Source organism: Talpa occidentalis, unplaced genomic scaffold (assembly GCF_014898055.3).
Source record: "Talpa occidentalis isolate TD23 unplaced genomic scaffold, MPIMG_talOcc4v2.1 talOcc4.15, whole genome shotgun sequence".
Classification (NCBI taxonomy): Eukaryota; Metazoa; Chordata; class Mammalia; order Eulipotyphla; family Talpidae; genus Talpa; species Talpa occidentalis.
Genome location: NW_023601543.1, coordinates 77233334 through 77260474, shown reverse-complemented (window position 1 = coordinate 77260474; position 27141 = coordinate 77233334).

The following is a 27141-nucleotide window of genomic DNA, read 5'->3' as shown; positions in this document are numbered from 1 at the left end:
AGAGAGAAGAGACCTTCTGCTGCCACCACATGCGCTCTAGCTCCTATGCCCCCTCCTGGGGGCTAACTCCCACTCTCCTTGCGGGTAGCTCCCTGGCCGGGGCTTGAACTCAAGTCTCCGTGGTGAGAGCGCTGGAGACTAACCCCCTAGGCCATCCTGGAGGCCCCGCCAGGGGCTATAGTTAAATGGAGCCTTTAACCTTTATTAGGCGGCTTCAGGAGAACTACTGACAGCTGCTTCTCCAGCAAGTCAGAAGAGACTACGGCTGCCCTTCCCTTCCCTTCCCTCAGTGATCATCACTGTCTCCTCCTAGGGCCCTGGCGCTGAGGGAAGATGGCTTTCCAGCAGCACCTCCATGTCTTCATCGGTGACAAGAGGGGGCAAAGTATGGGGATTTTTCAAGTCTAAAGTATTTTTCATTGATGAATCAGAAGAAAAACCTACACAGTTCAGAAAGTAATCAGGATTGTACTGATCCTGAAAGATTTCTTTGGAGATGATCGTGTGTAAAAATCAATATTTAGAAGTTTCTAGAGATTTAAGTATCAGACTTCTGATGTCCTCATAGAATAATGAATGCTCTTAGCGAGCTGAAGAGACTCAAAAAAACAAAGTAAATAATCCAGTCACAAAATGGGCAGAAGAGATAAAAAGGAACTTCTCCAAAGAGGAAATGCAAATGGCCAACAGGCATATGAAAAAGTGTTCAGTATCACTTGCAATCAGGGAAATGCAAATCAAAACTACCATGAGATACCATCTCACACCAGTGAGAGTGGCACATATTAAAAAAACTAGCAACAACAAATGTTGGCGAGGGTGTGGAGAAAAAGGAACTCTCCTGCACTGCTGGTGGGAGTGCAAACTGGTCCAGCCACTGTGGAGAGCTGTGTGGAGATTTCTGGACCTACTAAACATAGAGCTTCCATAGGATCCAGCAATTCCACTCCTAGGTATTTACCCAAAGGACACAGAAACATCAATTCCAAAGAGCACCTGCACCCCTATGTTATAGCAGCACTGTTACAATAGCTAAGCTTTGGAAACAACCCAAATGCCCAAAAATAGATGACTGGATCAAGAAGATGTGGTCCATATACACAATGGAATATCACTCAGCATTCAAAAAAGACAAACTCATGCCATTTGCAGCAACATGGATGGAGCTGGAAGGGATCATGCTCAGCGAAATAAGCCAGAAAGAAGACGAAAAACACTGGATGGTCTCACTCATAGCAGGAATTTAGAAACCAGCAAAGCACCTGTAGTCCATGGTAAGTGTCATATATTTAAAAGTCAGCAGTCCCATGTCCTTGAGGGTCTATCTTTCTAGTACTGGAGGGGAACCGTTAATGAGTCTGTTAAGGTTATTGTGCGCTGGGTCAGCCGTGCCATGTAGAAATGAATGCCGCAAGCTTACATGGGGTTTCAATAAGCTGATCTTCAACGTTTGTAACAAGTACACACTAGAAACATGACTGTCACTTTGGTATTCCGCAGTGGGACACTCTCTGGGAGAAAGAAAGACGATATGGAGAGAATGAATTATTTGGCAAGAGAAACATAGGGAACAGAAAAAGGGATACAAAGATTTTGAAAGTTAGTGCTTGGTTCAGTTGAAGGACTTGATTTTAACCAAGTGCTGTGTTTGTGATTAAAACTAGGACAAAGGGGGGATTAGATGAGTATGTATAATCACAAGTTTAGATATTTTCAGACACAAGTTTAGATATTTTCAGGTGATAGGCACTTTACTCCTATTATTACTAAAATGAATGCTCAGTACATGACATATACTTTTAAATGTTTTACACATCTTATTCTATACATTTCTTACAATAACCTGAAGAGAGGTATTAATATTATGCCCAATTTACAGATGAAGAAAGTGAGGCTTGGAGTTAAGTAACTTTCCCAGATGTAAATCAGCTTGTAAATGGTAGAGACAGAGTTTGAATCCATGTTATGTTATGAGCTATCCTATGAGTGTGACTTTTGAGGATTATTTTCAAGTGAATGCCTACTTTAATTTTTGGCCTCAGATTCACCCTCAAAGATACTTTCACTGATTCTGCTTACTCATTCATTGTTTTATGTGTCACTGAAAAACTACATCCTAGTTCTTTCCCCCTAAATCAAGAATCTAAGAAGTAGCATTTTGTGATGCCCTTAATGGCCTCCAGCATTATTAAATAGAAGAAACAGATCTGTGCTCTGTTTACTAGGGAGTTATGCCAAGTACAACAAATACCTTTAAAGTCAGTGTGTTAAGTTCAACAAAATGTAAAGACAAAGAAGTTATAGGAATTTAGAGGGAAGTAGCATTTAGGTTGAAAATTGAGTGGACGAGAATTTGACATGAAAAGAAAAAGGGTTTATTCTAATATATAGGGAGGTACCGTTAGTCGCACAGAATGGAAAGGCATATTCACAGAGCAGTAATAAATTCATGTGATTGGAATATGAGGGGTGTCGGTGGTGTGCTTGAGCCAGATCAACCCCTATAGGCTACATAGACCCCCATTACTATTCAGGAATTTCTGGGAGCCTGTTTTAACTCTTTAGTAGTTTGAAATTGGTCATAGCAGGAGCATTAACAATATGAAAATTGGTAAAAACTACTTATCATTGGTTTTTTTAAACCAATTTAAATTTGAGGCTAAAAATTAAAATCAAATAGGCATTTGAGCTTTTTTAAACTCTTAAGAGGTGGTTTTGAACATCACTGGTTTCGTTTAAGAGGCTGGGAAGGTGGTTGGTGTTTGAATTGTCCTGAATGCCAGCCCATTATTCAGTAAGGGTGGGTGTGGGTTACATAACATGACAGCACAGCAGTTAGTGATGGTAACTCGCTGACTCTTAAATGGCCCAAATACTCATCTGATGTTAGAATTGTGACTTCATTTTGTTCTTTTCTGCTTTATTTCTTTGTCTCCCTCTAAACCTAGGTTGCTGCAAATGGCAAGATTGCATTTTTTTCATTTCTGCTGTTTTAAAGATTTGTATAGAAGAACTGGGGTGTAGGCCAGAGGTACAGGGGGTAAGAGGATTCACCAGAGACAGAGTGGGGAGCAGAACAGGTAGATCTGCTGAAATACACTGCTGAGGGGAGCAGTGGGTGAGACAGGAGAGGTTGGCTGCGCCTTGTGGGTTAGCTACTTGGTGGGGGATTAAACTCAGGCCTCAGGGGTGATAGCGCTGAGACTTAAACCCTAGGCCACCAGGGAGGCCCAAAGATTTCATTCTTATGGCTGAGTGGTAGTCCATTGTATAATATACCACATCTCTATCTACTCATTCATTGATAGATGTTTAGGTTGTTTTCATTTCTTGGCTATCCATTGCAAATGATTCTATAATGAACTGATTTTTAAATATTCCAATACCTGGATCTTACAGATCTTACAGCAGTGAGGTACAACTGCCTGGTCAATGTTGGTAACATCTTTCTGACTGAAGAGGATTCTAGATTACAAGACATGATCATATTAAATTTAAAGAACATAATTTGTTGTAGTGAAGCTCTTTGGAAAAACTCATTGCAAGAAAACCAATCTGATCACTGACATTTAAAAAATAATTTCTTTATGTTACAGGTTTCCCTGGTATAATTAAAATGTTATTTTACTTAGAAAGGGATGTTAGTTATAATTTGTACAAAGGTTGTTGAATCAAACATTTATGTATTTTGAGGTACACTGCTTTGAAAGCTCACCATTTTTCCACCACATGGTTCCTTACAATTATTATCTGCGCTAAAATAAATCTCATGTATAAAAATAACCAGAGGAGCTATTTTTAAAATCAGGCTTTTTAAAATCAGGCTTTAGATCAGGATTTTTTATATCTATATTACTAAAAGATTTACATATGTTCAGAGTATCTTTCTGAATGAGGTACATGAGTATGATTTAGAACAATTTTTAACAAGAATTATTAAAAAGTGGCCTAATTCTTGGATACCAAATGCTACATAGTATATTGAAAGGGTGGTGAAAATTCCAATGTAAAGATCTGAGTTTTTATCAGTTGCTGGTTATGTAATCTTAAATTTTGCCATTTGTGGAACTGGTATTAACAGTTATGCTTGTCTTGTCTTCCTGACTAGTTGTAAAGATCAAACAAATGGCATATGAAGTATTTAAAAAAATCTACAAGTTTCAATTATAATAAACCTGGAAAGTAAGATATTTGGTAGGTACTATTCCTGAAAAATGTTGGGTACTGGATATACTTAGCTTGTCTCTGCTTTCTGATCACATCTATGAATAAACCTAAGTATTAGCTTTGGAATCATAACTTCTTCAGACAAAATTCTTATTTCCATATGTTGTATTCTACTCTGTTCCTATATTTCTTAAGGTTATTATCAGAGTGACTTCTTTCATGTACTATCTAAATTTGTGTGAGTGTATGAGGAAAAGATAAGTTATGAAAGCCAACGAGAGAAGGAAAGAACTAGCAAATAAATGCTAATAAATATTTTTTTCTGGAAGTTAATACATGTATTCAAAATGTCTGTATATTTCAGGTGCTCAATCAGACACAAATAAGGTGGAAGATATGTAACAGGGTGGTCACCAGGAAAGGGGAAGGTTCCAGGTTTCCTGCCCCACCCAAAGGAGGGTGGAACAGAGCAGGGAGAAGCAGCAGCTGCAGAAGGGACGGAGGAAGGAAGGAAGTAGGATAGAGAGCCAGAAGGAGACCTAGAGGAGGCACATGGAACCGAGAGACATGTGAAGAAACTGTGCTTGACTTTTGGTCGTGGACTGGGTGACACAGATGTGGGTGAGACCCCTGTGCGGAGGTGACAATGGTAACTTTTGTCTTGATTGATTTTGCTCTTGCTCCTTTCCTCCCAGACTTGTCTGGTTGTTTCTGACCCTTTTCTGTGGGTCCCCACTGAAAGATGCTTCAGATTTGTAGCAGGCTTTCGGGCCTTGCTCTGGGCCAATCCCATTTGGGTGGACTTTTACCCAGTAGGGGACGGGTAACTTTGGGTGCTTGGTTTAGAAACTATATTCTTTGCCTTTCCTGTATTGTTTACTAATTGTATTAAAGTTCCTTTTCATTAAAGTCTCATGCTTTGTGTTGATGCGGCGGATGGCAGAACCTATTTAGAGCAGGCAGGTTTGTAGGGTCTGGGGTGCCCCTCTCCCTGCCCTGTAACAGATACACTAGGTTTAGTTTGAGAGCCCTCTAGCCTGTTATATGAAATTTCTATAGTTTATTCTCCTCGTATTTTCTCAACACTAAGATTATCTTACCAAGTCTTCTTAAAGACTACTTTGGAGCTGATTTCTTTAAGGTGCTGGTTGAGAATGTACAAAATTTTGTGAGTTGCTAAAATACCGCACTGGTAAGGCCAATGATACGAGTTGAATTTCTCTTGAGGCGTTATTCTAAATATCACCACCAGATTTTGGTGTCAATCTTGGGAAGGTGCCTTTCAAGTATATTTCACTCTTAATGGAAGTAAGGCTAAGACAAGGCAGAAAGGGACAAAGGAAAAAAAAGGGGTGTAGTCAACCCGATGTTTGCATTACAACTTAACTACGACAGGTGAAGAGTACTGTACTTTCTGTCTATGAAGGGGAATTAAAATAGACACAGAATTGACCTTCAAAAAAAGCTAAGTGTAGTAGCTTGATCCTACAATGGAAAACTGGCAAAGAAAACACTTCAGTTGTCTTAAGTTTTGGCCCATAGGGAAAGCTGAGAGGTTAGTAGATTTAAACCCAGAACATTCTCATTTTTTCAATGAGGTAAGTAAGAAAAGCTAACAGGCTTACCCTCAACTGGTGCCATTGGTGGCACTTTCTCAACTTCAGATCATGAGTTTTGTAAAGAATGTTAGAAGTGGTCTCCTTCATGATTCCTACTCATAATCTCCATCTTGGTGACACCAGGCTAACTTTCTCCCCTGGATCAAAGCCAACTTGAGTTTATTTCACAAGAATGTATCAAAGGCCTTCTGAATGCTCAGGCCTGTACTAGCCACTAACAGGTGATAGAATGGTGAGCAAGATACTATAAGGCAAACATAGTGCAATTATGACCAATCGTAACAGACCATTTCTCACTGAGTTTATTCAATTTAGGTAAACTCAATAGAAATCTAGTCTCAGGATTACAAAGTGATCCAATCAGCTGCAATGTACCATTGTTCCAATTCAAATCATTCAAAGAGAAAAAGCATATTATGCTGCTCAAGATGGAGACGGTCCATTGTTTCCCTCTTTAATTCCGCACTAAGGTTTCCTAAGGGGCCAAAGGCAAGATTCAGTTTTCAATTTTGTGAATTTATGTCCTTGAGGTTTGGATGCAAAATAAATTCATTTTCTGTAGGACTTTCCCTGGAGACTTGGTTGGTTCAAGCTTATGTTCCAAATAGATTTGTTTAAAAATCTCAAAACATAATGAAACTGTCCTATTTATGGCCTTGCCACCTGACTCCCCCATTCATGCCTGCCTGGGCCCAAAGTAGAGCAAAACAAGACAAGCACATTTTCTACCCCCAAGTAGCACAATGAATTCAGTTTGAATATCTACAGTGCAACTACAATTTGCATACTCAGCCAAGCAGAGCCCTGAAATACTTTTTGTAAGACTGTTGTAAACCTAAAACTGCTTGAAATTTGGTATTTTTGAAAATAGGAGGGTGATAGTTACTTTGAGAAAAGCAAAGAAAATGATGAAGACAAATTAAGTCTTCAAAAAAAAATCAACTTGCAATGGTTTTCAAGTAGAAAGATTATTGCTTAAAATATTTTGAAAACCATTTAAGAATGTGTGATATCATAATTATCAATGGGGTATATAATCCCAGATTTCCCATAAGGAGCTCATGGATTTAGAAAACATTAAACTCACTTAGGTGCAGGTCTGCTAATGTGGGGTACAAGACTTCTATAGAAAAGCTATTGTACTTCAGGTCTAAGAGGGATAATCTTTTTCTTTTTTAAAGATTTTATTTACTATTTGTGTAAAAAAACTTGGGTATAGATCAGAGGAGCAGGGGGTGAGAGGATTCACTAGAGATAGAGTGGGGAGCAGAACCAGTGGATCTACTGAAATACATTGAGAGGAGCAGCAGGTGAGACAGGAGAGGTCTGCTGCGCCATGTGGGTAGCTCCCTGACTGGGGATCGAACTCAGGCTGTGGCAGTGATAGCACTGAGACTTAACCCCTAGGCCACCAAAGAGGCCTAAGAGGGCTCCTCTTTGGACCAGATTTTTCCTAGGATGGGTAGTGACACTACAGAATGCTCAATGAATAATTTGGGATCAACATGATTTGCTTCTGGAGCATATCAATAGTTACGTTTCATAAATAAGACAACTTTCATACTTATTTTGGTCAGATGCTTTCAAGTATGAATATAGTTGGGACCTCATTGTCCTGTCCAGTGGTTATAAGTGCCAGAAGAAGGGGGTGCTGTTGAAGAGCTGCTAACTAGTTGAGCAGCCTAAAGAGAAGGCTCTTTGAATTATCCTCATGTGATACCTGCATTTTGTGAACAGTCTCAATCAAGGAATGACTCAAAGGTCATGGACATGTTTGATGTTAGTTGACAAATATTGCTAACTCGCTTTCCAAACTAGTTCTATCAATCCACATCATAATATGTCACGTCATATCATGGAAGATTCCAGAACAGATATTAAAACATCATGATGAGGGCCTCCACAGTGGCACAGGCAGTTGAGCACAGTGCTGTGAATCTGTCCTCAGCCTCTGCAGCGTGGGTTCGATTCCCAGCCGGTCACAGAGATACACACATGGCGGAGCAGAACTCTCCTGTTGTGCCCACTGCTCCCCTCAGCAGTGTATTTCAGTCAGTCTGCCTGTTCTGTTCCCCACTCTGTCTCTGGTGAATCCTCTCACCCTCCCACGCATCTCGCCTGTACCCCAGCTCTTGTATAAATAAAAAATAAATTAAAAAAATCTAAAAAAAAAGCTTACTAGGTATTTTCTGATTACAGGATACATGTATAATATAGTAACTATAAGAGAAAATTATCTACAATCCTACCAGCCAAAGGCAACCGTTGTTCACATTTTCCTATATAGCCTTTTAGACTTTCTAAGCATATTCTTAACTGAGATTGTCCCATAGGTCTAATTTCATTGACTACATTTTCATAAAATCATGAAAGCCCATTTCCTCATTCTTCACATACACAATTTTAATGGCTGCATAATTTATCCTACAGCTGTACCATAATTTAGGAAACTTCTTTCATTATTGCATATATATGGTGCTTTTTAAAGTTTGCTTTTTTTGGGGGGGTGGAACTGTGTAAATATCTTTGCTCATAAGTAATTCTTTGGTCAAAACCAGCTGGCCAGTGGTAGACAGTGAGATAAGGTTGGGGGGCATATAAATATTAAAAAAATTCTAGTTGCCTCTGACCTCACTGTTATCCCTCTCTGTATTCTACTGAGAATGTTAATCACTTGGTATGGAGGACTAATACATAAACTCCAACCAATCATTTAGAATAAAGCTGTAATAGTGGATCAAATACATATTGAATTTTCATTCTATTTTTGGAGGCAGGTTTTTGAGACAGTTACCAACAATGGTGACCGCCCAGCAATATCTCTATTCATGGTTCTCTGCCTTAACTGACATTCACTGCTTTCTTATTTTCATGTTTAAGATGTTTATTTGTCTTAGAGGGGATTTTAAAAAGAAATGATTCTAAAAATACCTACCAGTGTGAAAGACTGGTTATCATGGCACTCTAAAAATAGAATTAAATATTGTTTTGGCCACTTCTAAACCTACTCATAAAATTTTTATGAGGATGATCAAAAGCTGAGATGCTCAGGAAGGAGCTAAAGTCAACTTCTCAAGTATTTGCTCAATGAGAAACTGCTCGATTCAATTTTACTTTTTCTAAAATTGACCAATTTGACGTAAGATGGATGACACTTGTCTTGGAGACTTTTTTCTACTTTAGATAGAGTTGTGTGTGTTTCATTTCCCTGCCATCACATATCTTTCTGTTTACAGGCCAGCCAGGAAAGGGACCTTAAGCATAAGTTCCATGTAATTTTTACTTGAAAAAATAAAGAGATATAACTGACATATATAACATTGTTAGTTTCAGATGACAGTTCTGTGGAACCTGTTAGCTGAAGTCCAACTGATCACCAGAGCCAGGTGATGCAGAGGTCTCCCTGGCAGTAGCTGCAAACATTGGGGCACCAGACAAGATAAAGGTTCTTTCTGGAAGGGGATTTGGGGCAAGGTGCAAAGGGAGAGTCAGAGTCCCCTAGCCTCTGATCCCTGAGAAACCTGGTGTGAGATTAATGGTCTAGTTTCTTTCTTTTTGCATATGGCTGTCCAGTTTTCCCAACACTATTTGTCGAAGAGACTTTCCTTTCTCTAACATATACTTGGGGCTCCTTTGTCATTAACTGTGTGCGTCTATTTCTGGCTCTCAATTCTAGTCCATCGGTGTCTGTTTTTGTTCCAGTGCCATACTCCTTAGATTCTAGTATAGTCTGAAGTCTGGGAGTGTGATGCCACCACACTTCCTCTTTTTTTGGCCAGGATTGCTTTGGCTATTCAGGGTCTTCTGTGGTCCCATGTGAATTTCAGTGTTGTTTGTTCTATTTCTTTGAAGAATGCTAATAGAGCCTTGGTAGGGAGTGCATTGAATCAGCATATTGATTTGGGTAAGATGGCCATTTTTGCTTCTGTTGTCAGGAAGGGGAGGTGAGGGAGATTCTGAATAAGATTGATGGTCTGTATAAATGTTGCTATCTTATGACACAGCACTGTAATGTTGCTAAGATACTACTACTGGGGGAAGCTGAAGGGCACACAGGAACTCAGTATTGTGTCTTACAACTGCATGTGAATCAATAATTGTCTCAAAAATTTTAATTAAAAATGGCTAAAACTAGGACTTATAAAAGAAGTCAGAAATGAACTTTTTTTTTTTTTTGCTTCCAAAACCCAAATTCCTGGCATAGGTAATGTGCTTGAAGGACTGTTCCCTGTGGTGATTTTTAAAAATAGGTCTGTATTTTCTTTGATACTTCTGTCATCAAGAATGGAGTCTAGGGCCTCCCTGGTGGCACAAGGGGTTAAGACGCAACCTATGAAGCTGTCTGCAGCCTCTGCAGCACGAGTTCTCCCCCAGCCAGCCAGGGAGCAACCTATGTGGCACAGCAGACCTCTCCTGACTTGCCTGCTGCTCCCATTAGCAGTGTATTTCAGTCAATCTGCCTGCTCTGTTCCCCACTCTGTTTCTGGTGAATCCTCTCACCCCCCCCCACACCTCTGGCCTGTACCCCAGCTCTTGTATGCATAAATAATCTTTTTTTAAAAAAAAGAATGGAGTCTAATTTCCTTGCCTTTCAATACAGATTGGACTTACAAATAAATAGAATATAGTAGAAGTCACTCTGGTAGGTAGATTATTCATTCAAACATACCACCCCAATCCATAGACTCTGGGATCTATGGGACACAGCAAATGTAATCAAGGTCACAGACTTTAAAATAGAATATCCTGGATTATCTGGGTAAACCCAACATAATCATACGAGAGCTTAAAAGCAGAGCACTTAGTCCAGCTGAAGGCAGAAAGGGAGATCAGAAAGATTCAAACTATAAGGATTCAACCTGCTATTTACTGGCCTGAAAGATGAAGGGGCCATGAAGCAGGTCCGCAAGTCACCTTTGAAAGCTGAGCTTAATCCCTCGCTGACAACCAGCATGGAAACAGTAGCCCTACAAGTGCAAGGAGCTGAGCTCTGCCAAAAACTGCATGAGTAAGGAAACTCATTCTCCGGCACAGCCTCCAGGCCCCAGGCTGGCTAATACTTTAATGTCCATCTTGTGGGCCTTGGAGCAAAGGAATTATAGCATGCATACCTGAACATTCGACCTACAAAACAATGGGATGTTTAGACCACTCAACTTGTGGTAATTTGATATGGTACCAATAGAAATTGAACAGAGAAATACTACATTGTAAAGGCTAGGTTATAAGAAGCAAAATAGGCAATATAATTGCCACCTGGATGCTGTCTCGTACTTTTGGAATGCTGAACAAATACTAGGAAGCATGGCTAACTTGACGCTCCATGCTCGGAGATCTCGTTGCTCCATGCTCACTCCCTAGGTTGAGTCTCCCAGTCTGGGTGCCACACACCTCAGAGGATGTTTGTGATGGGAACTTGGACTGAGAGGACCCCTGGTAAGAACTACCCAGTTCAGCTCCAGCAACATACACAATTCTGATGTTGATGAGATGACAATACGCTGGCTGTCTTATGAGACAAAGTGAGTGACTCATTATGCATCCAGGAAAAACCAAATAGCTTCTTAGTTTTTTTGTCCCTCCACAAAGAGTGAAAATGTCCTCTGTATGAATGGAGGAGGAGCTGAAGCAGAGAGAAATAGATGCAAAGTCAGAGGGAGCTACAACTAGGGGCCTTCACTCTTCATCCCTCAGGTAGGGCAGGCCTGACAAGCAAAATCAGGACCAAGAGGTAGCAAATAAACATGTAAAATGTAACTTTCTTTTCATTGCCTAAGAACATGTACTCCTGCTGTCTGTTTTGTTCAAGAACAATCATGCTTTTTGGCTTTCATATATTCCACTGCAGGCAGCTGCCCTTCTGTGGAGGCTGCGCCCCAAACTTCCAGAAGGTGCATGTATTTGATTCTGTACATGAAGATAGTGGAGCCCGTGGTATTAGCTGTTCTGTGAGAGGCCAGCCTCTCTCTCTGCAGTTTTCTTTTTTTGTTTTTAATGTTGCCACATACCTTGACTCAACTGAGCAGGAAAAATTGAATTTACAGTAGAAATGGTAGGACTTTCCCAGTGCTTTCTCGGTTCTTCTGCATAGGATGTCATTTCAAGTGTGGCAGAAAGAACCAGATTTCAAGTCAGGAGATTTGAATACATGGCAGTGCCAGGAGCACGCCCATTGACATCTCTGGGTCGTGGTCTCTGTGAGAGGATGGGATTACTATGTGCCTGCTCACTTCATGTGGGTGGTCAAAGTTCCAAGCAGATAAAAAAACATGAAGGTACAGTGCCTGGCACCTGCTAGCTGTCACTGATGTGCCAATCACACAGCACTTTCCTGGCTCCCTCTTCTTTATTGTTCCTCCTCCTCACATTCCTGCTACCCAGAAAAGGATGTAGTTTTCAAAGCCGTAGCTCTTTGTTCTGCAGTTTGCTTTACTGAGAAATTAATTGTGGTGGCTGCTCATTTAATATGCTCTAGTCTGAACTGATGTCTCGCAGTGGTGATTTTCTGGAGATAACATGCAAAAAAACAGTGACCTCCAGTGGTGGAGAGCGTGGCATGTGGCACGTGACTATGGAAGGTCTCTTGTATTTGAAGGGCCTTTGGAAGCCCCTTGACTCATTGATTCTCAAATAATTACAAGTACCTGCTCTTAGACAGACACTGCTTGATGCTGGAGAGATCGTAGCGAATGAGACTGACAAGGTCCCACCCCCCCCAACATAGATCTTACCTGCTAACTGCAGAGTGCATTCATTCCCCACTTCTGTTTGAACAAACTACCACAAACACACAAACCCAGTGGCTTAAAACGACACCTATTTTTACCTCTCAGCTAGGTGTATTAGAAACCAAAAGTGGGGCCCAGGACCACTTTCTCTCTGCCGGTTTGGAGAAGACTATTTCCTTGCCCTATCCAGCTTCCAGAGATGGCCTTCATGTATAGCCTCTTTCCTCTCTCTTCAAAGTTAGCAAGTTAGCACCTTCATCTCTCTGTCCTGCTTCTATCATCACTTTCTGTCTGACTCTCCTGCCTCCCTCTTCCCTGATGATTACACTGGGCCCACCCAGTATCATAGTCTCCTTAATTCATGGCTCTTATTTCCTTACCTCTTGACTTTGGGCTTAGTCACGTGACTTGTTTGGGTCAAAGCAGTATAAACAGCTGTGATATAAGCACATGCTTTAAGATTGCTTGCATGGTTGGGTTTAACCTCTTGTGTACCTGTGATCATCGTGAGAACAGCTTGCCCTGAGTAGTCACTGCTCCATGGAGTGTGCAAACAGACCTGAATCGAACCTAGAAGCTGACACCTTGAGACTGGTTATGCCTCGGCCCAGGTAGGATGGAATCCAATTGAAGTTGAGTTTCAAGCTACAGAATTTTAGGTTCATTTGTTACTCAGCTTTACTGTAGCGTAGCTGACCACGATGAGGGGAGATGTAAGGAAGACTTGGCACATTACTGAGTTGGACTGACGGTCTCTAAGTTCTTCAGAGTTCCCTCTGGATTTCACATTTAATATCAAGGAGACCAGACAGGGATTATTTGCTTTCAAGGCTATTTCTTTTAGGCGTTGTAAGAATAGGGAGACCTTCAAGGATTTGTGTAACAGAAATTGCACAGCTCAGTGAGCAAACTAGCTGAGTGGAACCCTTCACTTTAATGGGGTCTATTTTGATTTCAACGATGCAACTTTCTCCTTCCCGAACTTACCATCTCTTAAGCTTTGTTACCAGGAAAGCAAGGAAAATATCACTAACTAGCCTTCCTTCCAAACTAAGTGTGATGAGAAACAAAAATGGCAAAGCCTTTAAAAAGCTTGTGGTACTTTAAATATGTGGCTTTTATTTCAGAAGCTCGAGTTGCTAAAAGTAAACCTGTCCATGCCTCTCAAATGGACATTCCCTTTTTAGTGACAGGGGACAAGCTTAGTCACCTCTCCTGTTGTTTCTCTGCATGGCCGAAGTTGAGTGAATTTTTCTCCCTCTGATTTCTGCCTCCTGAGCATTAATGATGCTGGAACAGTATTGTGCTCTACCCCAGGTGCATCGATTTTCCTGCTTGAATTGATGTAGTCCCACAAAGAGAACACCTCACTGTTATTATCCTTTTGGATGCTCTATTCGCTGGCTCGGCCACTCTACTCAGCTTAATCAAAAGTAGGCTGTGTCTATGGAAGAAAATACAGTTCTTCAGATGTGGGAAACTTCTGAGCTTGACGCATGAGAATACACATCTCCTCAAAGAGTAAGGGGACCGGATTTCAAAAATTTCATGCAGCAATTAATGAAATTACCAATAGAATAGAAGTTATAGACTGTAAGGTTTTCAACTCATTTATGTGCAGGAAAAATCATTTCCTATATCTTTGAATCTGGCAACAGAGCCAGAAACTAAGGCTATTGCCCATGTTTTCCCTATTTTGGATTAGATGTTTATTCTCTGTCTGACCTTAAGTTAGGTCAGACAATTATCAGTATTTCCATTTGTGGTGTATATCTAGAACATTTTCCCCAGGCCAGAGCTCATCTAGGCTGTGACAGTCCTTTGGGTTCAGGTCTAATGGAGAAATTTATTTTCTCTGAAGCTTCAGAAGGGCTGAAACCAAGGAGGATGGATAGCTGAGTTGAAGAGGAAGTTGAGTCTGGTAAGCCAGAGAGACCAAAACAAAGCAGATGGTTAAAGCCAAAAGGCCAGAAGCAGATAGTGGCAGGGATTTGGTGCCATGGGGGAGAGAAATCTACTTCAAGAAAGTAGGGCATTCCCCCAGGCACTTCCCGGAACGGACACTGGTGTCAGGAGCTGACACGCATGTGCGTGTATGAGTGTGTTAGCAGAAGGAGCCACCTATAAAGAACAGAGGTAGGGCCTCGTCTCCAGGTTTCTCTCAGGGCCACAAGCTCCTAACCTAATTCCTTAAGCACTAACTGAATTCCTCCTCATTCCTCTAGTGCTTACCAGGAAATAAATGTTGGCAGCATTTGAAAATAAGCAGATACACAATATTTTTGTCAAGCCAACTATTCCAGTAAGTGAAGATATGCAAAGAAACAATTATTAAGTGAGTAAACTTTCATTTACATAATGGCAGAACAGAAAAGCCAGAATGAAAAAGGGGAAATGCTCCAGTTTTGAAGGAAAAATGCTGGTGATAAGCCAGGATTTTTGGGTAGCAAGCTAAGGACATGTTTTCAAAAAGGCTATAGCTATTCTATGGAATTAGCAGGAATTATGGCTCCTACTGCTGTGAAAAGATGGACTGAAAGTGGACCCTTTAGGTTCATTTTAGAGGGAAGCACTTCGAAGGGAGAAAACACCATATAAGTGCCAAGTCTTATTATTATCATCACTGCCATGAATACCTAGAAGCCACAGAAAAACATGTTCATAAAAGAAATCTGCTTTGGAGATGAGCTGATGAGGAAAGTTCATTTCAGATAGTCCATGCACAAGCTGCTTACATTTAGTGCCATCTCCCTGAAATCCAAAATTACTACCGTCACCACTGTGTGCAGTAAAACTTTCAGGTAAATAAAGAACACAGCGGGAAGACAATGTTAAATGCTTATACAGTGGTCTAATAATAACAATCCTAAAGCATTATTTACTTTCATGGTAAATCATAGCGTGAAAATAACAATATACATTCCCACTACTCACCACTGTCACCAATCACTATGGAACACTGGCTCTTTTTATCTTTCCCTACAATTTCAGAAAGCCTGAAACAAATCTTCTACAGATGAATGTCAATTCTATTTGGCCTTGAGATTTTCTAGAATTTGCTGAAGTTCTCATGCTGCTATTCACACACACACACACACACACACACACACACACACACACACACACACACACACACAGCGGGGGTTGGCCAACTACACAGCCTGGGGTCCAAATGTAGTCCCAAAGTCCCCAATACCTACTGCCTGCCATGTATGTTTAAGGAATTAAGAGTGGATTTTCCATTTTTAAATGGTTGGAAAGCAATCCACAGAGGGATAATATTCTCTGACAAGTAAAAATGACGTGAAATTTAGATGTCAATGTCAATAAAGTTTTATTTGAACAGTCATGCTCATAATTATACGTAGCATCATATGGCTGCTTTCACAGTAGGTGAATAGCTGTGCCAGAGACCCTCTGACTCACAAAGACAAAAATGATCAGTTTCTGGCCATTTACAGAAAAAACATTAGCCAACCCTGACCTAAAGCATACTTGCTGCTCCCTTGAAATACTATGTTTTTTACAAATTCTAAAAGTTTTCTATAGGTATTCACCTGTGTGTGCTCAGATATAAATAAAGTATATTTCTGGTACTCAGGAAGCTCCCAGTTAGCACTCCTCCCAAAGTTAACCATTTTTCTGGCATCATTAATTAATTCTGCCTATTTTTGAAAGTTTTACAACTGGGGTAATGGAGCACACATTTGTGTGTGTGGGGGTTGTGTATTTTATTCACCAATATGTCTGGAAATTCACTCATGTTATTGTATGGGGCAGTACTTTGCTCTGTATTATAATTTATATAGTCTATTTCTGTTGGATACTGGGTAGTTCTCAATACAATTGTTATGAACATTCTTGTACATGCTTTTCAGTACATGTGCACATTTGGTTCTCCTGAGTATATGTCTAGAACAGAACTTCTGGGAAGCTGATCCTTTGTTTGAAAGAAAAACATAAAAACTTGGCTGGTTCAAGATGACAATGTAACAGGGTCCTGAATCTACAGACTACACATGGAACAATTTCTCTGAAACACACCTAAAAATTAGCAAGTGACATACCTATTAGGTGAATAAGTCAAGACCCACCTCAAAGTGGGCAGGAGAGGGTAGGTCATAATCTTGCCATAAGCCCCACCCCTGGCATAGCAACCTACAACCGGGAGGGAACTTAAAACTTAAACTAGTTCCCTGAGGAACGAAGGGATTGACTATCACCCTGAATATCTCAACTCTTAAGACTGGCACCTGAGAGGCAACCCCTCAAATATCTTGCTCTGAAAGCCAATTGGGCTCATGATCTAAGAAACAACTTTATAAGTCCTCATATGTCATAATTACCCCAAATGTAAATGGACAGAACTCATCAGTGAAAAAGGCACAGAGTTGGTGGGTAGATTAAAAAAATAAAGCTAAACTGTATGTTTCTTATAAGAAACTTACTTAAGCAATAAACAGACTGACCTGAAAAATAAAAAAAAAAGAAAACACCTGCTCAAAAACACATGTATCCCTATGTTAGTGCAGCACTATATAATAAAACCTAAGTGCCCAAGGACAGATGAGTGGAAGAAGAAGATGTGGTATGTATATGCAATGTACTACTGATGCTCAGCTAAAAAAAAAAAAAGATGAAAACTTGCCATCTGTAACATCATGGCTAGCGCTAGATGGTATTGTACTTAGTGAAGTCAAATGGAGACAAAAAAAAAAACCCCTCCCTGTCATTCTACTATTTAGTAAAAAAACAAAACAAGCCACCTGCACCCCTATGTTTATAGCAGAACTATTTACAATAGCTAAGCTTTGGAAACAACCCAAATGCCCAAAAATAGATGACTGGATCAAGAAGATGTGGTACATATACACCATGGAATATTACTCAGCATTGAAAAAAGATAAACACATGCAATTTGCAGCCACATGGATGGAGTTGGAAGGGATCATGCTCAGCGAAATAAGCCAGAAAGAAAAAGAAAAATACCAGATGGTCTCACTCATAGCAGGAATCTAGAAAACCTAAATAAGGGACCAGGAAAAAGAATAACTATAAGAAAGAAAATATCAAAATCAACAAATAACTATGAACCAGAGACACTCTATGGCAGGTGGGGGAGGGGAAAGGAGGGATTGGGGTCAAAATAAGGGGGTTGTAATTGTATGGGGAATATAAAAATAAAATTTGAAAAAAAAAAACAAAACAAGCCAACTAAAAATTTAATTTGGTCTTAGAGTCTAAAAGTTTGAGTTTAGCAGAAAGGAACAGGCACTGGAAAAGGGACTCAACATCACTGATGATATGGGAAATACAAGTCAAAAACCACAGTGAGCTAGCACCTCAAAAAGTCAAGAGAGGACACGTTTTGGTGAGGAAGCAGCGAAAGGGGACTCTTGTGCACTGGTGGTACTGTGGAGGCGCCTCAAAATTAGAATAGAATTACTGCATGACCTAGCAATTCACTTCTGGATAGTTACCTGAAGAAACACCACAATGTGAAGAGACACTGCAACCTCATGCTCATTGCAGCGTTATTTATAATAGCCAAGACATGGAAATGACCAGTGGCACTGACAGATGGATGAAGAAAATGTGGTACACAGTGGAATACTACTCAGCAATCAAAAAAGATAAACTGATGCCATTTGCAGCAATATGGATGGAGCTAGAAGGGCTTATTCTCAGTAACATAAGTCAAAGGGGAAAAATTATCCACTGGTTTCACTTATAGGAAGAGCATAGAGAAATGGGACAAGGGGTCAGGAAAAAAAAAAAAAAACAACAACAAAACTAGCAGGCAAACTATAAATCTGAGACCTAAGTCAGGGAGAGGGATCAAAATAGGGGATGGAAGAGCACAAGACTTTGGTGATGGTTCATGGGTGATTTGGTGGTGGGAATTTTATGGGGATTATATCTGAGGGGAGAAATCAAACTTTAAACAAAAAATGAACAATGATGTAAAATTAAAAAAAAAGAAAAAAATGTGGTATAGACATACAGTGGATTATTATTCATCCATAAAAATCAGAAATTTGGCCATTTGTGTTATGTATGAAACGAGAGGACATTAGCTACAAATTTGCTGTGACAAGTCAGTTGTGGGAATGAATGTGCGGGCACATAGTCAATAATACTGTATTGCATTTTTGAAAGTTGCTAAGGTAGTAAAGTTTAAAAGTTCTTATGACAAAAACTTTTGTAATTAAGTATGGTAATGGATGTTAAGCGGACTTATTTTGATGATCATTTTGCAATATATACAATTTTTGAATCATTACATTGTGCACCTGAAACTACAAAATGTCATGTCAATTATACCTCAATTAAAAATAGTAAAAATAGTACTCAGTTTGATGTGAACAAAATACACTGAGTAGAACCTTTTAACAGCATGGAGCAAAAATACTTTCATTTTTGGGGATGCATATTGGAGTATTTAAGGATTAAATTCTGGGATATTATTTAAGGCTACAGCTAAGGAGAAGATAAAAAAAGATGAATATTTAAATAATAAAATATTCGTGATTAATGAAATAATATGATAGTGTATTAGAATTCCCTGTGTTTTCTATTCTTGAGTGTATTTGGAAATTTTCCGATAAAGTTGAGAAAAAAAGAGAAACGGGTTGAACTAAAACACGAAGCAGGCTTAATATTACTGAAGCAGGCATTGAGAAAAGTCTCAACATCTATAACTATGATTATAACTGCACTTTCTAATATATGAAAGGAAAAAACCCAAACTTACTGTAATTATTTTCACAATAAATGTGACATCTAGCATAAGCTAGGTAGAAAAAGAGCTAAATCTGTAAAATTCTACATCTGGAAATTGCTAGGTATATTCTTAGATAATGTCTTTACCTTTGTCTGCAAAATAGAAATTCTCGTATCCAGAGTTACTATGAAGGTAATGTGAGGCAAAACACAGATAAGTCTTTTACTTAGCACCCAGCACATAGGAAACAGCAAATGTTCAAGCCTATGTCTACTGTATATGGACCTAGAGGGAATTCAACTTCTGGCAACATAAAAATTCTCTTACTGAGAACTAGAACATTTAAATAAGTTATTAATCTCCATTTAAAGTCATAACAGGGATAAGGCTTAGATTAGCTGTACTAAGATCCTATACTGAAGAAAAATCAGAGAAATAAGCCTGGCCTTTGACACTGATTGCAAAATTCTGAAAGTAGTGGCTTGGAAGGTAGTAAGACAAAACTCTCAATAGACTCGGAGGGATCCTGGGATAAAAATGAGAATTCAGGGCCAACAAGAGGGATGAATCCTAACATGCACTCTAGGATTCCTTATGGAATGCTAAAGGACTGCATTCTAACTCTTCCATGGTGAAAGGTCCAGCTTTCAGACACCAAAGCCATTTTTGGGATGTCATACCATGATTGAATTAGGTTGCTCTGGGATTTCTAGTACCCTTAAACTACCTGCTGCGGGGCAAAAGAAATGCTTCCCAGAGATTACTTGATCCAGAACCTCAAACTATCTCTTCAGTTCTTTTTCCATATAAAATGTTCAAGAGTCAGTTTTAAAATAACCAGATATGTAAGAAGAAAAAAAATGAGATGCCAAACCAACAGAGAGAGGAGACAATATCTGCTATGTGGACCCACAGGAAGCCCCCATAGTAGATCCCATTCAAGAATTTCAGAATAACAACAGTTACTATGTTCAGGAAACTGAGAGGAAAGATGACCTAATTCGTATTTAATTGGATTCCTAGAAAGAAAGGTGAGAATAGGCAGAGATTATCAGAGAGGCAATGGCTGAGCATATCCCAAAAGTGGTAAAAGACATCAGGCAAAAAGTAAAGAGGAAGTATGGATGCCAAGCTGGGCACATGACAATAAAATCATACCTAAATACATGTCTTATAATAATCATACCTAAATGTCTTATAATAATACATCAGTTAACTAAAGGATATAGAAAGTAAAACATGATCTCACGGATACACATATTAGAGTAGATAAAATTCCCAACATTGAGAACACCAAAAAAGCATATGAAGCAAAAAGAACTTATTTTTTGCTGATAGAAATTTAAAAATGACCCAGTCACTTTCTAAGCGTTTGGAAGTTTCTTGAAAGCTAAACATAGTATTCCCACATGATTTATTCTTGTTCCTGGTGGTTACCTAAATTAGTTGAAAATTTGTGTCCACACATAAACCCACACATTTATGTTTATAGAAGTTTTATTCATAATTGTTCAAGCTTGGACGAAACCAAGATGTCCTTCAATAGAACAGGGATAAATGAACCGTGGCATCTTCATACAATGGAATAATACTCAGCACTAAAGAAATGAACTCTGTCAAGCCCTGGAAATACATGGCGGGATCTCAAAGGCATACTGAGAAATGAGTCAGTCTGTAAAGCAACCTATTGTTTGATTTCAATTATGTAACATTCTGGAAAAGACAGAGAATGTTGAGAGAAAATAAATAAGGCGATAGTAAAAATTTCATTGGTTACCAGGAGTTGGGGGCCGGGGGAGAGTATGAGGGATGAATAGGGGGAACATAGTGCAATTTTAGGGCGGTGAACACTTAAAAGTGAAAAACAAATGCTCATCTCAATAGTTACAGAAAAAAACATTTACTAATTCTAACATCCATTGCTGATTTAAAAAAACAAAACAAAACAAAACAAAACAAAAACCAGCAAAGTAGAAAGGAACCTCCTGTAGCTGACATCATACTTAACAGCAAAAGCCTGAATGCTTTAGACCAAGATCAGGAATAAACCTGTGTGTGCTTTCACCACTTGTATTCAGTATTGTGCTGGTGGCTGCAATCCCTGCAATCAGGCAAGAAAAAGAAATAGAAGGCTTCCAGACTATGAAGGAAAAAGTAAAAAAAAAAAAAAAAAAAAAAAAAACAAACAAAAAAACCACACACGATTACCTTTATTCATAGAAAATATGGTTGCCAGTATAGAAGTCCTCATGAAATTTATAAATAAAAGCTACCATAACTAAAAATAAGTTTAGCATGGTAGGATATAAGATCCATATAAAAGATAGCACAGTTATAGGATGTAAGATCCATATGAAACAATCAAATGTTTCTCTACATATCTATAATATATGAAATTAAAATGATACAATCTAAAATAACATAAAATATGAAATACTACAGAACTAATCTCAAAATATATGAAAGACCTGTACACAGAAAACTAGAAAGTGTTGAGACAAATTAAAGGCAGTATTTGCCTTCATTCGTTAAGTCCTCTTTATCGGTCATAAAACTCAGTGTTGTTAATGTCAATTATCCACCAATGATTTAGATTCAACACAATCCCAACCAATACTCCCAGCAAGTCCTTTCATACAAATTAACAAGCTTATTCTTAAAATCACACATAAACACAAAAGATCCCAAATAGCCAAAAGGATTTTGAAAAATTAAAAAGCTGAGGCATTTAAACAACTTTGTTCCAAGATTTATTGTAAAAATACCATTAGCCAGACTATGTGCTATTGGCACAAAGAGACAAATGAATAGAACACAATAGACAATCTAGGGGAGAGTCCTGCAGCTATATGAACCGCTGATTTCTGTGAAAGCTTCAAAAGGCAATTCAGTGGAGAAAGGATTGCTTTTGTGACGGTGTTAGAACATGTGAATCTACATATACAAAGATATGAAATTTTATCTATACCTTTATATTTACTTGAATAAAGATTGTACACCTAAAAAAATTCACAGACCTAGACATAAATCCTAAAACTACAAAACATCTAAAAGAACATAGAGACTAACAGATATCTCACCAAAGAAGATCATCTAGGAAATAAGCTTATGAAAAGATGTTTTACATTATTTGTGAACTGGGAAATGCAAATTAAAACAATGTGATTGCACTAACAGCTATTAGATTGGCCAAAATCCCAAACACCGAGAACACTATATACTTATTGTAGGGCAAGGATATGGGTGAGCATCAGGAATTTTTATTCATTCCTGGTGGGAATGAAAAGTAGCACACTCACTTCAAAGACAGTTTGGCAGCTTTGTACAAACTAAGCATACTCTTACCCTAGGCTCCAGCAATCATGCTCCTTGGTATTTACCCAAAGGAATTGAAAACTTATATCCACATAAAAACCTGTGAAGGGAGATTTACATCAACCTTATTCATAATTACCAAGACTTGGAAGTAAATAGTATTTCCTTAGGTAGTTAAGTGGATAAACTCTGCCATGTCTAGGCATGGAATATTATTCAGTGCTACATAGATATGAGCTATCAAAGCACAAAAAGACATAGAAGAAACTTAGTGCACATTGCTAAGTGAAAGAAGCTAATATGAAAAGGCTACATATTGTATGATTCCAACTATGACATTCTGGTAAAGATACAAGTATAGAGATAGTAAAACAATCAGTGGTTGCCAGGGGTTTGGTGGAGTTGGGATGAATGGGCAGAATACAGAGGATTATTAGGGAAGTGAGGAAACGCTGATACCATAGTGATCAATATATGTCACTATACATTTTTCAAACCCATAGAATGTACAAGAAGAGTGAACTGTAATGTAAACTGTGTGCTTTGGATGATTGTGCTATGTCAATGTAAAGGTCATCCATTGTGCATTCATCTGGTTGCAGGTGTCAGTAGGGGAAGACACACATATGTGGGGCAGGGTTTATATGGGAAACCTCTGAATCATCTCCATTTTGCTGTGTAATTTATAGTAACAGCAGATGAAACAAACACCAAGGCATAAATCTAATGAAGGACAAGGCTAGTTCACAGAAAGGTCTAAAGCAATGCTGAAAACTCTCAGTAAATAAAGTAACAAACAAGTTGCAGATAGGCCACCATTCACAGACTGAAAGAAAAGATCAGAAAAATGCTAATAATCTCAAAATCGACATACCTTAAATTCAATCCCAGTGACCATCCTGGACTATTTGCATGTTGCAATTGAATAGTACACGAAAATTCAAATGCCAAAAATAGCCAAGGCATTCTTGAAGAACAAATTCAGAGGAACTGCCTTACAACATGAAGTTATTCTGAAGCTCCCTTAGTTAAGCTTGATATTAGTGCCAGAATAATACAGACTACCTTGAACAAACAGAACTAGATCATATGCATATATACATATATACACACATACATATAAAAAAAAGATGGCAATTTAGAACAGTGGGGAAAGGATCATCCTTTCTGGAAATAATGCTAAATCAATTAGATATTCATTTATTCCAACAATATTATGTCCATGATAAAACACTGTCCCTACTTCAGACTAAAAACTCCAAGTGCATTATAGGTCTGAAAATAAAAAGTAAATTAATGAAGTTATTAGAAGAAAATATAGGACATTATTTTCATGGTGTTTAGGCAAAAGTTTTATAAACAAGATAAAAACATCGCTAACTACGAAAGATAAATCGAACCACAATAGAAACAAAAAGTTCTGTTCATAAGAAGAAAACAGTAAGAGAGTAAAAAGACTAGCACTGAGAAAAAAATGCACAATATGTATCTTTAATAAAAGGCTCGTATCCGGGATACAAAATGAACACCTATACACTGTTATAAGATAACCTTACAGAAAACAGGCCAGAGACTCAGATACCTCCTAAGTTATGATAACCAAAGGTAGACTCACTTCAAAAAGGCAAACTAATTATCTAAATACCTACCAGAGTGACTAAAATTGTAAAAATCCTAAAGATATCAAATGTAGGTATGAACGTGGAAAATATGTGTACACTATCGGTGGGAGATTACATTGACACTGCTGGTGGGAGATTAAATATTTCTACACTACTGATGGGTAAACTCTGCCAGTGTCTACCCAAGTTGAACACGTGCATGTTACGTGACTGAGGCATCCCACTCTTTGGCACAGAGCTGATAGAAATGAATACATATCTGTACCAGATATGTTCGACATATTTGTAGCAGCTTCATTTGAAATGACTATGAACTGGAACCCCACACCCACCCCCTCCACTCCCCACAAATGTGCAACAACTACAGAGTAGGTAAATAATGTAGTCTGAAAAAAGCCAGTCACTAAAGGGAAAATACCCGTATGATTGCATTTTCATAACATTTAAGTAATTTCCGCCTTTGGAAATTAGGATGGTGGCTATGTTTGGGGGGTTAGATGGCTCATGATTACAAGGAGTCATGATGGTAGCTTTTTGGAGGCTGATAATTTGCTTTTTGATTTCAGCGCTGAGCACTTGGGTATGTTTGCTTTGTGATAATTCATTGAGCTATATGTTTCAAGACTTCATATGTATGTTATACTTTAATAAGCTAAAAAAATAACAGTTTATTATAAAAGGCCAACTAAATAATAATGCATATTCTATCACGTTTTCTTTTTCTTATAATTACAGTGATAGTCATGTTTTCCTATACAGTTTTTCTATACAGTCATGCATCACTTAAAGATATTTCAGCCAACAAAGGACCACATATATGATGGTAGTCTCAATAGGCCATATCTAGGTGTGTAATAGGCTACATCATTTAGGTTTGTGTAATTATGCTATATGACATCTGCATCATGATGAAATTGCCTAACATTTCTCAGACTGATCACTGTTAAGCCATGTGCAACTGTATTTATGTGCTGGTAAATTGATATGCCCTAGAGATGAAACATCTTAAAATAGGTTGAAATATATAAAGAAATTTTTGTGTGTGGTTTAAAAAAAATGCAGTATAGAATTTACATCTCAGTTTTATTAAGTTTAAAGTTCAGTATTGTTTCATAATAGGGACAATGCTGTAAGGTAGAGGTCTACAGTTTAATTGATCTCACATAACTGAAGCTTTATACCCATTGAACAATTCTCCATTTCCACATTCACTAACTCCTGGCAATGATCATTCTATTTTACACTTCTATGAATCTGACTGTTTTAGATACTGCATATGAATGGAATCATGGAGTATTTATCTTTCTATGATTGGCTTACTTCACTTTGCATAATCCGCAAGGTTCATGTATCAAGCTGCATATATGAGAGAACTTCCTTCGTTTTTAATGCTGAAAAATATTCCATTGTATCTCTATACCATATTTTCTTTATTCATCCATGAGACTTTAGGTTGCTTAAACAGCTTTGTTATTGTGAATAATGCTGCAATGAACATGGAAATTCAAATATTTCCAGGGATGCAAAAGTGGTTCAACATCAACAAATTGATCAATGTAATTCACCACATCAGCAAAAGGTAAAAATCATAGTATCATGTCAATAGATGCAGAGAAAGCATTTGATTAAGAATCAATGTTCATTTAAAACAAGCCTCTCAAAAAAATGGGAATATACCTCAAAACAGTAAAGGCCATATACAACAAGCCCACAGCTAACAAAATACTCAGTGGTGAGAAACTGAAAACTTTTCGTTTAAGACTATGTACAAGACTAGGATGTCCACTTTTACCACTACTAATCAACATGCAAGTCCTACTTAGAGCAATTAGGCAAGAGAAAGATAGAAAAGGAATCCAAAGTGGGAAAGTAGTAGTAAAACTAACAATTTGAGGATGACAATATAAAACCCTGAAAGATTCCATTTAAAAAACTATCAAAAGTAATAAGTCAGTTTAGTGATGTAGCAGGGTATAAAATCAATTTACAAAAAAATCAGTTGGGTTCCTATACACTAACAATGAACTACAGAGAGAGAAATCAAGAAAACAGTCCCAGTTACCATGACATCAAAAAGAATTAGATACATAGGAATAAACTTAACAAAGATGAAGAACCTGTACAATACAAACTTTAACACATAGTTTAAAGAATTAGAAGACACAAAGAAATGGAAAGATATTCCCTGTTCATGGATTGGAAGAATTAACTCTGTTAAAATGGCCATCTAACCCAAAGCAATATACAGAGTCAGTGCAATCTCTATTAAAATTTTATGGCATTCTTTAAATAAATAGAACAGACATTACTGACATTCTCATGAAACTACAAAAGATAGTGAAACAGTCAAAGCCATCCTGATTAACGAAAAAACAGAGGTATGGAGGTATCACATTCCCTGACCTCAAGCTATGCTACTAAGCTATGGTAATCTAAGCAGTATGGTATTAGACTAAAAATAGAGATCAATGGAATGTAACTGAGAGTTTCTTTGCTTTGTTTCTCTGTATTATACATATAACTGAAATCATCCAGTATTTGATTTTCTCCTGAGTCATTTCACTTAACATCATCCCCTTCAGTTCCATCTATATTGTTGCATATAGCAAGATCTCATCCCCTTTTTCCTACAACTCAGTGGTATTCCATTGTGTATTTAAAACACAAAACAAAGGTGCTGAAAAAGCCCAACCAAAACAAACCCTAGAAATCTGAGTGTAGAACTGAAGTGACCAGAGGGGGTGGGTGGACTATAAAGAAGGGAGGGACTATAGCAGAGGACTATGGGTGTCTTGATGGTAGGTGTGATATGGTAACGTACATCTGAAGAGGTGAGAGCCAATATTTCTGAATCATATGCCGTATTGTTTTTTTTTTTTTTTTTTTTTTTTTTTTTTTTTTTTTTTTTTTTTTTTGGTGGGACCCTCGCCGGTGGCCGGGGAACAAACTGGTGCTACAGAGGCTGT